This window comes from Hyperolius riggenbachi, chromosome 3, assembly GCF_040937935.1.
Source record: "Hyperolius riggenbachi isolate aHypRig1 chromosome 3, aHypRig1.pri, whole genome shotgun sequence".
NCBI classification, from domain to species: Eukaryota; Metazoa; Chordata; class Amphibia; order Anura; family Hyperoliidae; genus Hyperolius; species Hyperolius riggenbachi.
In genome coordinates this window covers 41,562,495-41,577,780 of record NC_090648.1, presented here as the reverse complement: position 1 = coordinate 41,577,780, position 15,286 = coordinate 41,562,495, and the positions used below count along the sequence as shown (strand labels likewise).

General features: G+C 45.5%; 4 non-coding genes across 4 annotated transcripts; all 4 read left to right on the top strand.

The window, feature by feature from the left end:
- Window positions 1-2,659: 2,659 nt before the first annotated feature.
- On the top strand, window positions 2,660-2,741 carry TRNAS-GGA (transfer RNA serine (anticodon GGA)). Its single transcript has one exon. It is a non-coding gene; the product is annotated as a tRNA-Ser (tRNA).
- Window positions 2,742-4,087: 1,346 nt separating this feature from the next.
- Window positions 4,088-4,169, top strand: TRNAS-UGA (transfer RNA serine (anticodon UGA)). Its single transcript has one exon. It is a non-coding gene; the product is annotated as a tRNA-Ser (tRNA).
- Window positions 4,170-11,307: 7,138 nt separating this feature from the next.
- On the top strand, window positions 11,308-11,389 carry TRNAS-CGA (transfer RNA serine (anticodon CGA)). Its single transcript has one exon. It is a non-coding gene; the product is annotated as a tRNA-Ser (tRNA).
- Window positions 11,390-12,922: 1,533 nt separating this feature from the next.
- TRNAS-CGA (transfer RNA serine (anticodon CGA)) lies at window positions 12,923-13,004 on the top strand. The gene has a single exon. It is a non-coding gene; the product is annotated as a tRNA-Ser (tRNA).
- The last annotated feature ends 2,282 nt before the right edge of the window (window positions 13,005-15,286 follow it).

The window sequence follows — 15,286 nt, the reverse complement described above, 5'->3', positions numbered from 1 at the left end:
TGGGGACGCAGTCAATCATAGCCGCTGCAGCGGCCAAACACGCTGACCCCACGCCGCCCATTACACCAGCACTCGCTGTTCCTACTGTGTAATCTATTCAAACTACCGCTGGCCAATCAGGCGGGGGCCGATGGTCTTGAGGGCGGGACAAGGCTCTGCCATACTAGTCAATCACAGCACTCGTTCTGATCAGAGCGAGTGCAGTGATTGGCTAGTATGGCAGAGCCTTGTCCCGCCCTCAAGACCATCGGCCCCCGCCTGATTGGCCAGCGGTAGTTTGAATAGATTACACAGTAGGAACAGCGAGTGCTGGTGTAATGGACGGCGTGGGGTCAGCGTGTTTGGCCGCTGCAGCGGCTATGATTGACTGCGTCCCCATGTAATTAGACGGCGGGCTGGGCAACTGATACTAACATATGAAGATAAGAGACGAAGCAGATGCGTAAAGTGATGCGGTGGATGTCGGAAGTGGTGGATGTCGGAAGTTAGCGTGTCTGGCCACTGCAGCGTCCCTGATTGACAGCATCCCAGGTTATTGACCAGCGGGCATCTGATTAAAACATATAGAGGCAGAGGCCAGGCAGAAAACTGATGCGGTGGACGGCAGGAGTTAGCGTGTCTGGCTGCTGCAACGGCCATGATTGACAACGCCATCATGTGATTGGCCGGCAGGCATCTGAAAGGTACATATGGAAGAAGAGTAGGTGATGCGCTGGACAGCGACCTGGACAGAGAGAGGGGACACAGGACTAACAAAGGAAGGACATGGGGGACATAGAATGGACATAGGTGGACACAGAAAGCACTGAGGAGGACACAGAGGGACACAAAAGCTAAAAGGGGGACCCAGAAGGTACAAGGGAGACATACAAATTTGGGGGAATTGGAGGAACAGGTTCATAAGACGCCCCTGTGCCATGGACGCACCAGGATAAGTATGTATATTTTTTTCCTGATTTTTGCCCTCTAAACCTAGGTGCGTCTTATGGTCCGGAGCGTCTTATGGTCCGAAAAATACGGTATGTATATATATGTATTACATTTATATAAGGAACTTCCGTGTCAGTACAATCCTTTTATACATCTGGCAACACATAGTGAGGAAAAAAGGATGCGAAGTATAGCAGTCTGACACCTACCCTTGACTGTAACAGGATATGTTCACTGAGAGCGAGCACTCATACGTCCGGATGGTCACAGGAACCACCCGGACTGAAAATAACGTTGTCTAAAATAGAGGCTTGACGCCCCTGCACGCTGAGCGTGTCCTACGCCGCAGCGTGCCCACAAACAAGATGGTGGAACACCTACACTGAAGGGCATCCCGGAAGTACGCGTCACTTCCTCCGCATGACGCAGAAGTTTAGAATAAATATGTTGCAGAAGTGCGTGCGCGCGCCTAAGGATGCCACTGCTGGGAAACTCCTCCAGCCTCACAGACATCCCGATCTACTGCTCGCAAAGTAAGTCCTCCGAAAGATTGTAGCTCCATGGAAGTGCTAAGGTCTTTTTTAAAAACCAATTTAAGCCTTCTGATCCGGAAAACAGGCAAGCCGGAATACTGATAGCTGACTTTTAGTCCGCAAACACAGTATCTTCCTGTGGGAAAGGGATAAACCCACAGGGATAAAAATAAGAACCCATACAGCTATATAGAAACCTGTCCTGAGGGAGGACAGGAAAAAAAAAGACTAAAGGGTGACGCACTGTTAGACAGCTATATAGTGAATCTGTCCTATGGGGTTAGGGGCAGGACCTACCCAATTAGTATGCTGCCATGAAGGCACCTGGTAATTGGGGGTTTGAAAGTGCGTCACTAAGAAATGGCTGAAGGTCGATTTGATTTCCCCAGTTCTTAACTCTGTACAATTTAAAACAAGCCAGAATTTGGATCATCTCATTAACCTTCATTAGATGTGAGTACAATCAAAAATTTGCATCAGGTCTAAAAAGGAAATTGAACCGTGGCTTCTTTCGTATTCCACTCTGGTGAGATATCGGTCTTGGAAAAAACAGGCTAGTTCAGGAGCTAGCTACGTATATTGCAAATAATTGAGAGAAGAGGATCTGGAGGAATACTTGTGTGTTTACTATGTGACAAGCTATTCAAATTGCTCATCACTGAGGAATTAGTAAATAGAAATTGCCGATAAGGGTAAGGACATTTCTTCTAGATCGTGTCCAGTTGCTGTTAGGTACACATTGATTTGGGTCAATAAACACATTTAAAGGAATACTGATCATGTTATGCCTCTACCTAGCAAGACTTTGTAGACTTATTTGGAAGTTGTTTGCAGCTATGCTGAAACTTTTCATACCTGGTTTGAAGAAACTGACTTCTCCACACTGCAGAAACGCAAACAGTCACAGGAATATTCATCATTTTATGCCTATAACTGGCAATATTGTATTGATGTGTTTGGAGTAGTTTTTTGTAAAACCTTCATACTAAGTTTGAGGAAACTGGTGTCTCCCCATGACTTGAACCACCACAAGTCTCAGCAGAGTTTCATTTTTATTTGCGGCAATGCTGAAAACTGTCACACCTGGTTTAAGGAAACAGCTGTTTCCAGAGTACCTGAAGCCACCTTAGGCCTAGCAAAATGTTTCTGCAAGTGACAAAGTATTTTTAAAGTGTAATTTGTACCATAGAAAGCAAGCTGTGATGGCCGAGTGGTTAAGGTGTTGGACTGGAAATCCAATGATATGTTCCTGTGCAGGTTCAAATCCTGCTCACCGTGTTCTGTGTATTTTAATAGCAATCAGACCAAAGCATTTGCATTTCACTACAATAGATTAATTAAGTAAAGCTTTGGCACCAACCAGAGACACTAAATAAGTGTTGTACTGATTGCGGGTAAATGAAGGGAAAAATATACAGTATTTCACCACACATGGGATTAGGGATGAGTTCTAAAGTGGTACTTTGCAATAGGTTGGTGTATTTGACAGCTCAGAACCATACCATTGTAATGGGAAGATTACATTTGGGTATTGACAATCTACAATGACACTGCATTTGACTTGTAGTTACCAGTGGTGAGTAGAAATAGTCAATGACAGGTTCAAAAAATTGGGGGTTTGAAAGTGCGTCACTAAGAAATGGCTGAAGGTCGATTTGATTTCCCCAGTTCTTAACTCTGTACAATTTAAAACAAGCCAGAATTTGTATCATCTCATTGACCATCATTAGATGTGAGTACATTTAAAAATATGCTATACTTCCTAGACCACACCTGGAATTTCCTGAGGTCTAAACCGAGACTTTGCAAATAGCTGTCCAGATCTCTGCAGACAAGTACAAACACTGCTCAAGACAATTTTGGAATTTCACGCACAATCAAAAATTTGCATCAGGTCTAAAAAGGAAATTGAACCGTGGCTTCTTTCGTATTCCACTCTGGTGAGATATCGCTCTTGGAAAAAACAGGCTAGTTCAGGAGCTAGCTACGTATATTGCAAATAATTGAGAGAAGAGATTCTGGAGGCATACTTGTGTGTTTACTATGTGACAAGCTATTCAAATTGCTCATCACTGAAGAATTAGTAAATAGAAATTGCCGATAAGGGTAAGGACATTTCTTCTAGATCGTGTCCAGTTGCTGTTAGGTACACCTTTATTTAAGTCAATAAACACATTCAAATGAATACTGATCATGTTATGCCTCTACCTAGCAAGACTTTGTAGACTTATTTGGAAGTTGTTTGCAGCTATGCTGAAACTTTTCATTCCTGGTTTGAAGAAACTGACTTCTCCACACTGCAGAAACGCAAACAGTCACAGGAATATTCATCATTTTATGCCTATAACTGGCAATATTGTATTGATGTGTTTGGAGTAGTTTTTTTGCTACAGTAATTCTAAAAACCTTCATACTAAGTTTGAGGAAACTGGTGTCTCCCCATGACTTGAACCACCACAAGTCTCAGCAGAGTTTCATTTTTATTTGTGGCAATGCTGAAAACGGTCACACCTGGTTTAAGGAAACAGCTGTTTCCAGAGTACCTGAAGCCACCTTAGGCCTAGCAAAATGTTTCTGGAAGTGACAAAGTATTTTTAAAGTGTAATTTGTACAGCAGAAAGCAAGCTGTGATGGCCGAGTGGGTAAGGTGTTGGACTTGAAATCCAATGGGATGTTCCCGCGCAGGTTCAAATCTTGCTCACAGCGCTCTGGGTATTTTAATGGCAATCAGATGAAAGCATTTGCATTTCACTACAATTGATTAACTAAGTAAAGCTTTGGCACCAACCAGAGACACTTAATAAGTGTTGTACTGATTGTGGGTAAATGAAGGGAAAAATATACAGTATTTCACCACACATGGGATTAGGGATGAGTTCTAAAGTTGTACTTTGCAATAGGTTGGTGTATTTGACAGCTCAGAACCATACCATTGTAATGGGAAGATTACATTTGGGTATTGACAATCTACAATGACACTGCATTTGACTTGTAGTTACCAGTGGTGAGTAGAAATAGTCAATGACATGTTCAAAAAATTGGGGGTTTGAAAGTGCATCACTAAGAAATGGCTGAAGGTCGATTTGATTTCCCCAGTTCTTAACTCTGTACAATTTAAAACAAGCCAGAATTTGGATCATCTCATTGACCATCATTAGATGTGAGTACATTTAAAAATATGCTATACTTCCTAGACCACACCTGGAATTTCCTGAGGTCTAAACTAGTGTTGGGCGAACACCTAGATGTTCGGGTTCGCGAACGTTCGCCGAACATCGCCGCGATGTTCGGGTGTTCGCGCCGAACTCCGAACATAATGGAAGTCAATGGGGACCCGAAGTTTCGTGCTTTGTAAAGCTTCCTTACATGCTACATACCCCAAATTAGCAGGGTATGTGCACCTTGGGAATGGGTACAAGAGGAAAAAAATATTTGAAAAAGAGCTTATAGTTTTTGAGAAAATTGATTGTAAAGTTTCAAAGGAAAAACTGTCTTTTAAATGTGGAAAATGTCATGTTTCTTTGCACAGGTAACATGCTTTTTTTCGCCATGCAGTCATAAATGTAATACAGAGAAGAGGTTCCAGGAAAAGGGACCGGTAACACTAACCCAGCACCAGCAGCAGCACACGTGATGGAACAGGAGGAGGCGCAGGAGGAGAAGGCCACGCTTTGAGACACAACAACCCAGGCCTTGCATGAGGACAAGAAGCGTGCGGATAGCATGCTTTGTACCGCCATGCAGTCATAAATGTAATAAAGATAAGTGGTTCAATAAACAGGGACCACGCGGCAACGCTAACCCAGCAGCAGCACACGTGATGGAACAGGAGGAGGCGCAGGAGGAGAAGGCCACGCTTTGTGAGACACAACAACCCAGGCCTTGCATGAGGACAAGAAGCGTGCGGATAGCATGCTTTGTACCGCCATGCAGTCATAAATGTAATAAAGATAAGTGGTTCAATAAACAGGGACCACGCGGCAACGCTAACCCAGCAGCAGCACACGTGATGGAACAGGAGGAGGCGCAGGAGGAGAAGGCCACGCTTTGTGAGACACAACAACCCAGGACTTGCATGAGGACAAGAAGCGTGCGGATAGCATGCTTTGTACCGCCATGCAGTCATAAATGTAATAAAGATAAGTGGTTCAATAAACAGGGACCACGCGGCAACGCTAACCCAGCAGCAGCAGACGTGATGGAACAGGAGCAGGCGCAGGAGGAGAAGGCCATGCTTTTTGAGACACAACAACCCAGGCCTTGCATGAGGACAAAAAGTGTGCGGATAGCATGCTTTGTACCGCCATGCAGTCATAAATGTAATAAAGATAAGAGGTTCCATAAACAGGGACCGGCAACGCTAACCCAGCAGCAGCAGCACACGTGATGGAACAGGAGGAGGCGCAGGAGGAGAAGGCCATGCTTTTTGAGACACAACAACCCAGGCCTTGCATGAGGACAAAAAGCGTGCGGATATAGCAGCAATGCTTTTTGCCGCCATGCAGTCATAAATGTAATACAGATGAGAGGTTCAATAAACAGGGACCGGAAACGCTAAACCATCCCCGATGTTCATTGGTCATGTTACTTGGTTGGTGTCCTGGAGTGTTGCGTAGTCGTTTCCAATCCAGGATTGATTCATTTTAATTTGAGTCAGACGGTCTGCATTTTCTGTGGAGAGGCGGATACGCCGATCTGTGACGATGCCTCCGGCAGCACTGAAACAGTGTTCTGACATAACGCTGGCTGCCGGGCAAGCCGGCACCTCTATTGCGTACATTGCCAGTTCGTGCCAGGTGTCTAGCTTCATGCCCGGTTTCAGGTCCAGCGGTGCCAGCCACAAATCCGTCTGTTCCTTTATTCCCCTCCAAATTTCCTCCCCTGTGTGCTGCTTATCCCCAAGGCAGATCAGCTTCAGCAACGCTTGCTGACGCATGCCAACAGCTGTGATGCACTGCTTCCACGATCCTACTGCTGCTGGTGCTGGGTTAGCGTTTCCGGATGAGGTACAGCTTTGAGATGCGTTGGAGGAGAAGGAGTCAGAGAGGTAGGTGCTGCTGTTGTTATCCAGTGGGAGGGACGGCGGTGCAGCTGTTTGCGGCATGGACAACACCCGCGCCGTAGCAGGTGAGGAATCGCTGCCAGGCTCCACAAGGTTCACCCAGTGCGCGGTAAGGGAGATGTATCGACCCTGGCCGAACGCACTCGTCCAGGTGTCAGTGGTGAGGTGAACCTTGCAGGCAACGGCATTCTTCAAGCTTCGTGCAACTCAGGCTCATGCAACTCAGGCACTGCAGAGCGTGCAAAGTGGTAGCGGCTGGGAACCACGTAACGTGGGATGGCCACTGACATCATGCCCTTGAAGCTGTTTGTCTCCACCACTCGATATGGCAGCATTTTGCAGGCCAGAAGCTTGGCTATGCTGGCTGTTACTGCCACGGCCCAGGGGTCATTTGCTGGCAATTTCCTCTTGCACTCAAACATCTCCGAGACAGAAAACTGAACCGTAGGGCTGCACACCGAAGGGCTGTTGGTTGTTGTGTTTGATGAACACTGGGAGACCTCAAGAGCACTACTCCGGAAAGTGACAGTGTCAGCGTCGTCTGATGTTTGTGAATGTTGTGAACCACGCAATGGCTGGGCTACTGCTGCTGCTGAGGCGGGTCTGGTGGTGAGTCTGGTGAACCCAAGGGAGGCAGTGTTGCTGGTGGTACCCTGTCCTGCCGCGTTTGCCCACAGAGTGGGATGTTTGGATAGCATGTGGCGGCTCATGCTGGTGGTGGAGAGGTTGTTAATACTTTTCCCCCTACTCAGGCGGGTCTTGCACACCTTGCAAATTGCCATGGTAACATCCTCAGTGCAGTCTTCAAAGAAAGCCCAGACTTTGGAGCACCTGCCTTGCTGGCGATTTCTGTTTGCGCCTCTTTTGCCTCTCACTTGAACTTCCACGCTTGTGGTGCCTGAAATTGCGCGCCGCTTACCTTGTGGCACAAGGCGAACTCGTGCAGCAGTGGGTTCTTCAACAGACTCATCTGTGCTGCTGCTACGATGGCGATGTTCTCGTTCACAAACAAAATCTGGGTCTATGTCCACATTGTCCATATCCTCCTCTTCCATCTCCTCAAACTCGTCATATGTCATTGTGGGGGGGCGCCGCCGTGGAGTAGAGCTCCCCAGAACAACCTCTGCGCAGCTCACTCCAACGTCGTCTGGTTATCTGGCAGTTGTGTGCGTGGTGTCGCTGCCGGTTGTGTCAGCTTTGTGCCCACTGGCTCCTTGTAACTGGCTGAGGACTCGGACCTCGTGCGTGATGTGCTGGTGCTGCTTAACCCACTGCTGGACGCTTGAGAGGTCATCCAAGTAATTATCTGGTCCTGTTCTTTTGGATCTGTGAGGGTGGTTGTCCTGGACAACATGGGTGGTATTGAGTGGGTTTTCTTGGGTGCTCCCCTGTGGCCTGTACGTAAACCGTCGGGGGAAACACCTCTTCCCTTGCCCCTCCCTCTTTCACCGGATTTCTTCCTCATTTCACTTATCCTTAAAGTACACGCTGACTGGCAGCAGTACAGTGGCAGTACAGAAATGCTATACAGTGGTGGATGAGCGGTGTACCACTATTGCCAGCAGCGACACAGAGCACAATGCTATACAGTGGCGGGTGAGCGGTGTACTACTGTTCCCAGCAGATACAGAGTGGCAGTAAACACAATGCTATATAGTGTGGCTGAGCCGTGTACACAGAGTGGCAGTAAACACAATGCTATATAGTCTGCTATATAGTCACCCCGAACGGGGTGATGTTCTGCAGAACCCGAACAGTGGCGAACACTGTTCGCCCAACACTACTGGGAACGCAGATTTTAGTACCTAAACACACGATACAACATGTTTTCCGGGGTCGGACTCTGAGGCACATACAGATGGTCCCGATCATCATCCTCATCATACAACTCTTCTCCTGAGTCTGACCCACCCACCACCTCTGCCACCCCAACATCCCCAGACACAGACCCCTCATCGTCCTCAACATTAACTTGGGATGCTGGCCTGAGCCAGACCTCCTCCTCCACATCAGGCCCCATCATCTCCTCAATGGCAGCCCTCATTAATCGCTCTGGCGACGGACCGATGGACACAACGTTCTCCTCCGGGGAGGGCTGCTGCTGACCACTGGCTGCTGGGGTGGATGTTATAGCTTGCGTGGGGCGTTGGCTGTTGCTGTTGTTGGGAGTGCTGCTCACAGCGGAGGTCTCTGAGGAACTCATGGTGAGCTCATATAGTGGTTGGCGGTGAGTGGAGTATTACTGATCCCAGCAATATACACACTGACTGGCAGAGTACGCAATGCTATATAGTGTGGCTGAGCGGTGTACACAGAGTGGCAGTAAACACAATGCTATATAGTCTGGCTGAGCGGTGTACACAGAGTGGCAGTACACACAATGCTATATAGTCTGGCTGAGCGGTGTACACAGAGTGGCAGTACACACAATGCTATATAGTCTGGCTGAGTGGTGTACACAGAGTGGCAGTAAACAATGCTATATAGTGTGGCTGAGCCGTGTACACAGAGTGGCAGTAAACAATGCTATATAGTCTGGCTGAGCCGTGTACACAGAGTGGCAGTAAACAATGCTATATAGTCTGGCTGAGCGGTGTACACAGAGTGGCAGTACACACAATGCTATATAGTCTGGCTGAGCGGTGTACACAGAGTGGCAGTAAACAATACTATATAGTGTGGCTGAGCGGTGTACAGAGTGGCAGTAAACAATGCTATATAGTCTGGCTGAGCGGTGTACACAGAGTGCCAGTACACACAATGCTATATAGTCTGGCTGAGCGGTGTACACAGAGTGGCAGTACACACAATGCTATATAGTGTGGCTGAGCGGTGTACACAGAGTGGCAGTAAACAATGCTATATAGTGTGGCTGAGCGGTGTACACAGCGTGGCAGTAAACAATGCTATATAGTGTGGCTGAGCGGTGTACACAGCGTGGCAGTAAACAATGCTATATAGTGTGGCTGAGCGGTGTACACAGAGTGGCAGTAAACAATGCTATATAGTCTGGCTGAGCGGTGTACACAGAGTGGCAGTACACACAATGCTATATAGTCTGGCTGAGCGGTGTACACAGAGTGGCAGTACACACAATGCTAAATAGTCTGGCTGAGCGGTGTACACAGAGTGGCAGTACACACAATGCTATATAGTCTGGCTGAGCAGTGTACACAGAGTGGCAGTACACACAATGCTATATAGTCTGGCTGAGCCGTGTACACAGAGTGGCAGTACACACAATGCTATATAGTCTGGCTGAGCGGTGTACACAGAGTGGCAGTACACACAATGCTATATAGTGTGGCTGAGCGAGGTACACAGTGGCAGTACACACAATGCTATATAGTCTGGCTGAGCGGTGTACACAGAGTGGCAGTAAACACAATGCTATATATAGCGTGGCTGAGCGAGGTACACAGTGGCAGTACACACAATGCTATATAGTCTGGCTGAGCGGTGTACACAGAGTGGCAGTAAACAATGCTATATATAGTGTGGCTGAGCGAGGTACACAGTGGCAGTAAACAATGCTATATATAGTGTGGCTGAGTGAGCGGTGTACTACTATTCCCAGCAGCGAAACACAATGACTGGGGTGGACCCTGGCTAGCGTGGCTGGAGAGCGAACTACCCTGCCTGCCTACCCAAAGCTAAACCCACAGAGAAATGGCGGAGATATGACGTGGTTCGGGTATTTATTTACCCGAACCACGTGACCGTTCGGCCAATCAGAGCGCGTTCGGGTCCGAACCACGTGACCCGTTCGGCCAATCACAGCGCTAGCCGAACGTTCGGGGAACGTTCGGCCATGCGCTCTTAGTTCGGCCATGCGGCCGAACGGTTTGGCCGAGCACCATCAGGTGTTCGGCCGAACTCGAACATCACCCGAACAGGGTGATGTTCTGCAGAACCCGAACAGTGGCAAACACTGTTCGCCCAACACTAGTCTAAACCGAGACTTTGCAAATAGCTGTCCAGAATCTCTGCAGACAAGTACAAACCCTGCTCAAGACAATTTTGGAATTTCACGCACAATCAAAAATTTGCATCAGGTCTAAAAAGGAAATTGAACCGTGGCTTCTTTCGTATTCCACTCTGGTGAGATATCGGTCTTGGAAAAAACAGGCTAGTTCAGGAGCTAGCTACGTATATTGCAAATAATTGGGAGAAGAGATTCTGGAGGCATACTTGTGTTTACTATGTGACAAGCTATTCAAATTGCTCATCACTGAGGAATTAGTAAATAGAAATTGCCGATAAGGGTAAGGACATTTCTTCTAGATCGTGTCCAGTTGCTGTTAGGTACACCTTGATTTGGGTCAATAAACGCATTCAAATGAATACTGATCATGTTATGCCTCTACCTAGCAAGACTTTGTAGACTTATTTGGAAGTTGTTTGCAGCTATGCTGAAACTTTTCATACCTGGTTTGAAGAAACTGACTTCTCCACACTGCAGAAACGCAAACAGTCACAGGAATATTCATCATTTTATGCCTATAACTGGCAATATTGTATTGATGTGTTTGGAGTAGTTTTTTTGCTGCAGTAATTCTAAAAACCTTCATACTAAGTTTGAGGAAACTGGTGTCTCCCCATGACTTGAACCACCACAAGTCTCAGCAGAGTTTCATTTTTATTTGTGGCAATGCTGAAAACGGTCACACCTGGTTTAAGGAAACAGCTGTTTCCAGAGTACCTGAAGCCACCTTAGGCCTAGCAAAATGTTTCTGGAAGTGACAAAGTATTTTTAAGTGTAATTTGTACAGCAGAAAGCAAGCTGTGATGGCCGAGTGGTTAAGGCGTTGGACTCGAAATCCAATGGGATATTCCCACGCAGGTTCAAATCCTGCTCACAGCGCTCTGGGTATTTTAATAGCAATCAGACCAAAGCATTTGCATTTCACTACAATAGATTAACTAAGTAAAGCTTTGGCACCAACCAGAGACACTAAATAATGCCTAGTACACACTAGCAATTTTGATGGATCAATCATTGGTCAATTTTACCACCTCCATGTAGTATGACCATTTACCTATATAATCTGCATAGAATTGAAAATCTGTTTGGCCCTCATACTACATGGAGGTGGTAAAATTGACCAATGATTGATCCATCAAAATTGCTAGTGTGTACTAGGCATAAGTGTTGTACTGGTTGCCGGTAAATGAAGGGAAAAATATACAGTATTTCACCACACATGGGATTAGGGATGAGTTCTAAAGTGGTACTTTGCAATAGGTTGGTGTATTTGACAGCTCAGAACCATACCATTGTAATGGGAAGATTACATTTGGGTATTGACAATCTACAATGACACTGCATTTGACTTGTAGTTACCAGTGGTGAGTAGAAATAGTCAATGACATGTGCAAAAAATTGGGGGTTTGAAAGTGCATCACTAAGAAATGGCTGAAGGTCGATTTGATTTCCCTAGTTCTTAACTCTGTACAATTGAAAACAAGCCAGACTTTGGATCATCTCATTGAACATCATTAGATGTGAGTACATTTAAAAATATGCTATACTTCCTAGACCACACCTGGAATTTCCTGAGGTCTAAACCGAGACTTTGAAAATAGCTGTCCAGATCTCTGCAGACAAGAACAAACCCTGCTCAACACAATTTTGGAGTTTCACGCACAATCAAAAATTTGCATCAGGTCTAAAAAGGAAATTGAACCGTGGCTTCTTTCGTATTCCACTCTGGTGAGATATCGGTCTTGGGAAAAACAGGCTAGTTCAGGAGCTAGCTACGTATATTGCAAATAATTGAGAGAAGAGATTCTGGAGGCATCCTTGTGTGTTTACAATGTGACAAGCTATTCAAATTGCTCATCACTGAGGAATTAGTAAATAGAAATTGCCGATAAGGGTAAGGACATTTCTTCTAGATCGTGTCCAGTTGCTGTTAGGTACACCTTGATTTGGGTCAATAAACGCATTCAAAGGAATACTGATCATGTTATGCCTCTACCTAGCAAGACTTTGTAGACTTATTTGGAAGTTGTTTGCAGCTATGCTGAAACTTTTCATACCTGGTTTGAAGAAACTGACTTCTCCACACTGCAGAAACGCAAACAGTCACAGGAATATTCATCATTTTATGCCTATAACTGGCAATATTGTACTGATGTGTTTGGAGTAGTTTTTTTGTTGCAGTAATTCTAAAAACCTTCATACTAAGTTTGAGGAAACTGGTGTCTCCCCATGACTTGAACCACCACAAGTCTCAGCAGAGTTTCATTTTTATTTGCGGCAATGCTGAAAAGGGTCACACCTGGTTTAAGGAAACAGCTGTTTCCAGAGTACCTAAAGCCACCTTAGGCCTAGCAAAATGTTTCTGGAAGTGACAAAGTATTTTTAAAGTGTAATTTGTACAGCAGAAAGCAAGCTGTGATGGCCGAGTGGTTAAGGTGTTGGACTCGAAATCCAATGGGGTATTCCTGCGCAGGTTCAAATCCTGCTCACAGTGCTCTGGGTATTTTAATAGCAATCAGACCAAAGAATTTGCATTTCACTACAATAGATTAACTAAAGCTTTGGCACCAACCAGAGACACTAAATAAGTGTTGTACTGATTGCGGGTAAATGAAGGGAAAAATATACAGTATTTCACCACACATGGGATTAGAGATGAGTTCTAAAGTGGTTATTTGCAATACGTTGGTGTATTTGACAGTTCAGAACCATACCATTGTAATGGGAAGATTACATATGGGTATTGACAATCTACAATGACACTGCATTTGACTTGTAGTTACCAGTGGTGAGTAGAAATAGTCAATGATATGTTCAAAAAAACAGGAAAATTTAATATACTTACCTACGGTAATTTTCCTTTCCTGGTGCCTATTCATGGCAGCATACTAATTGGGTAGGTCCCGCCCCTAACCCCATAGGACAGATTAACTATATAGCTGTCTAACAGTGTGTCACCCTTTAGTCTTTTAGTAACTATCGCCCTCCCGAAGGAAATGGGAGGAAACACCCTATGCTGCCATGAATAGGCACCAGGAAAGGAAAATTTCCGTAGGTGAGTATATTAAATGTTCCTGTTTTCCAGGTGCCTTCATGGCAGCATACTAATTGGGAAATAACTCGCCCAAATTTTGCAAGGGAGGGAAACACACTTTAATTAGTTTTAGAAGCAGTAACAATAACAGACTTTGCAAATGCAGCAGAAGATAACACAGTTGGATCAACACGATAATGGTCTACAAAAGTGTGCTTTGATGACCAATTTGCAGTTCTACATATTGTAGCTGCTGATACCCCGGCCAGGGAAGCCCATGAAGAGGCAATGCCCCTTGTGGAATGAGCATTGGTGCACTCGGGTATAACCCGACCTGCAGCTGTATAAGCCCTTTGTATAGTCTTTTTAATCCATGATGCAATTGTTTTTTGTGAAGCTGCTTGTCCCCTTTTGACACCTGTAGGTAGCACAAAGAGGTGTTCTGATTTTCTGAAAGAACTTGTTGCATTCAGATAAGCTTTAATTATAGAGACTAAGTCTAATGGACTAGGAGAGTGTGGCTGTTGATGCATAGATAGAGAGGGCAGAGTCCATTCTGGATTAATATGGAATGTGGTGACTACCTTTGGTAGAAAATGCGCCATGGGACGCAAGACAACCCTGTCGTCAAAGAAGGTAAGAAAGGGCTCGTTTACTCCTGAGGCATGAATTTCAGACACTTTTGCAGCTGACGTGATTGCTATGAGGAAAACTGTTTTATATGTGATGTTCCACAATGAACAGGAGAATGAGTCTGCCAATGGAGCTGTAGACAAGAAATCCAGGACTACTGTTAAATCCCACTTAGGGAATAGCATTTTTTGCAGAGGACGCAACTTCAAGCTTGACTTTAGGAATTGTTGGACCAAAGGATGCTGTGACCATTTCACTCCTGTGACCGCTGATAAAGCAGAAATCTGTGACTTTAAAGTATTATAGCCTAAGTGTAATTCTAAACCAGCCTGAAGGAAGGCTAAAATATGAATAACTGTAGGATTAGACGCATTAAAGTGTGAATAGTCTGCAAACTCTTGAAACTTTTTCCATATTCTGGAGTAAGTCGAGTTGGTTGAAGATTTTCTTGACTTTAGCAACGTGCTGACTACCGATTCAGAGCAGCCTAACTGAGTTAATCTTAACCTTTCAGCGTCCAAACTTTCAAATGGAGCTTCCCTGGATCTGGATGGTATATTTGGCCCTGAGACAACATGTCCTGAGATAATGGGAGAGACCATGGTCGATTTACACTCAACTGTAGCAAGAGAGGGAACCAAACCCTCTTGGGCCAGTAAGGCACCAGAGCAATTACTTCTGCTTTTTCCTTCTTCAATTTGAGGAGAAATTTGTGGATGAGAGGAACTGGGGGAAATGCATAGAGGAGTCCCTGAGGCCAAGGTTGGATCAAAGCATCCACCGCTTCTGCGTCTGTATCCGGGTATCTGGAGAAGAATCTGCTGACTTTGTTGTTGTTCTGTGCTGCAAATAGGTCTAGAATCGGCTTCCCGTGACGTTTCGAGATCATTTTGAACAGCCGAGCATTCAGAGACCACTCGTTGTTGTTGACAGGGTGTCTGGATAAGAAATCTGTCATCTGGTTTTGAGTTCCGGGTATATAAGTTGCTTTCAAATCTTGAAGATTGAGCTCTGCCCACTTCATTATTAAATTCGACTCCCTCATCAGAGGAGAACTGTGGGTACCTCCTTGGCATCTGATGTAGGACACCGCTGTTTGATTGTCGGAT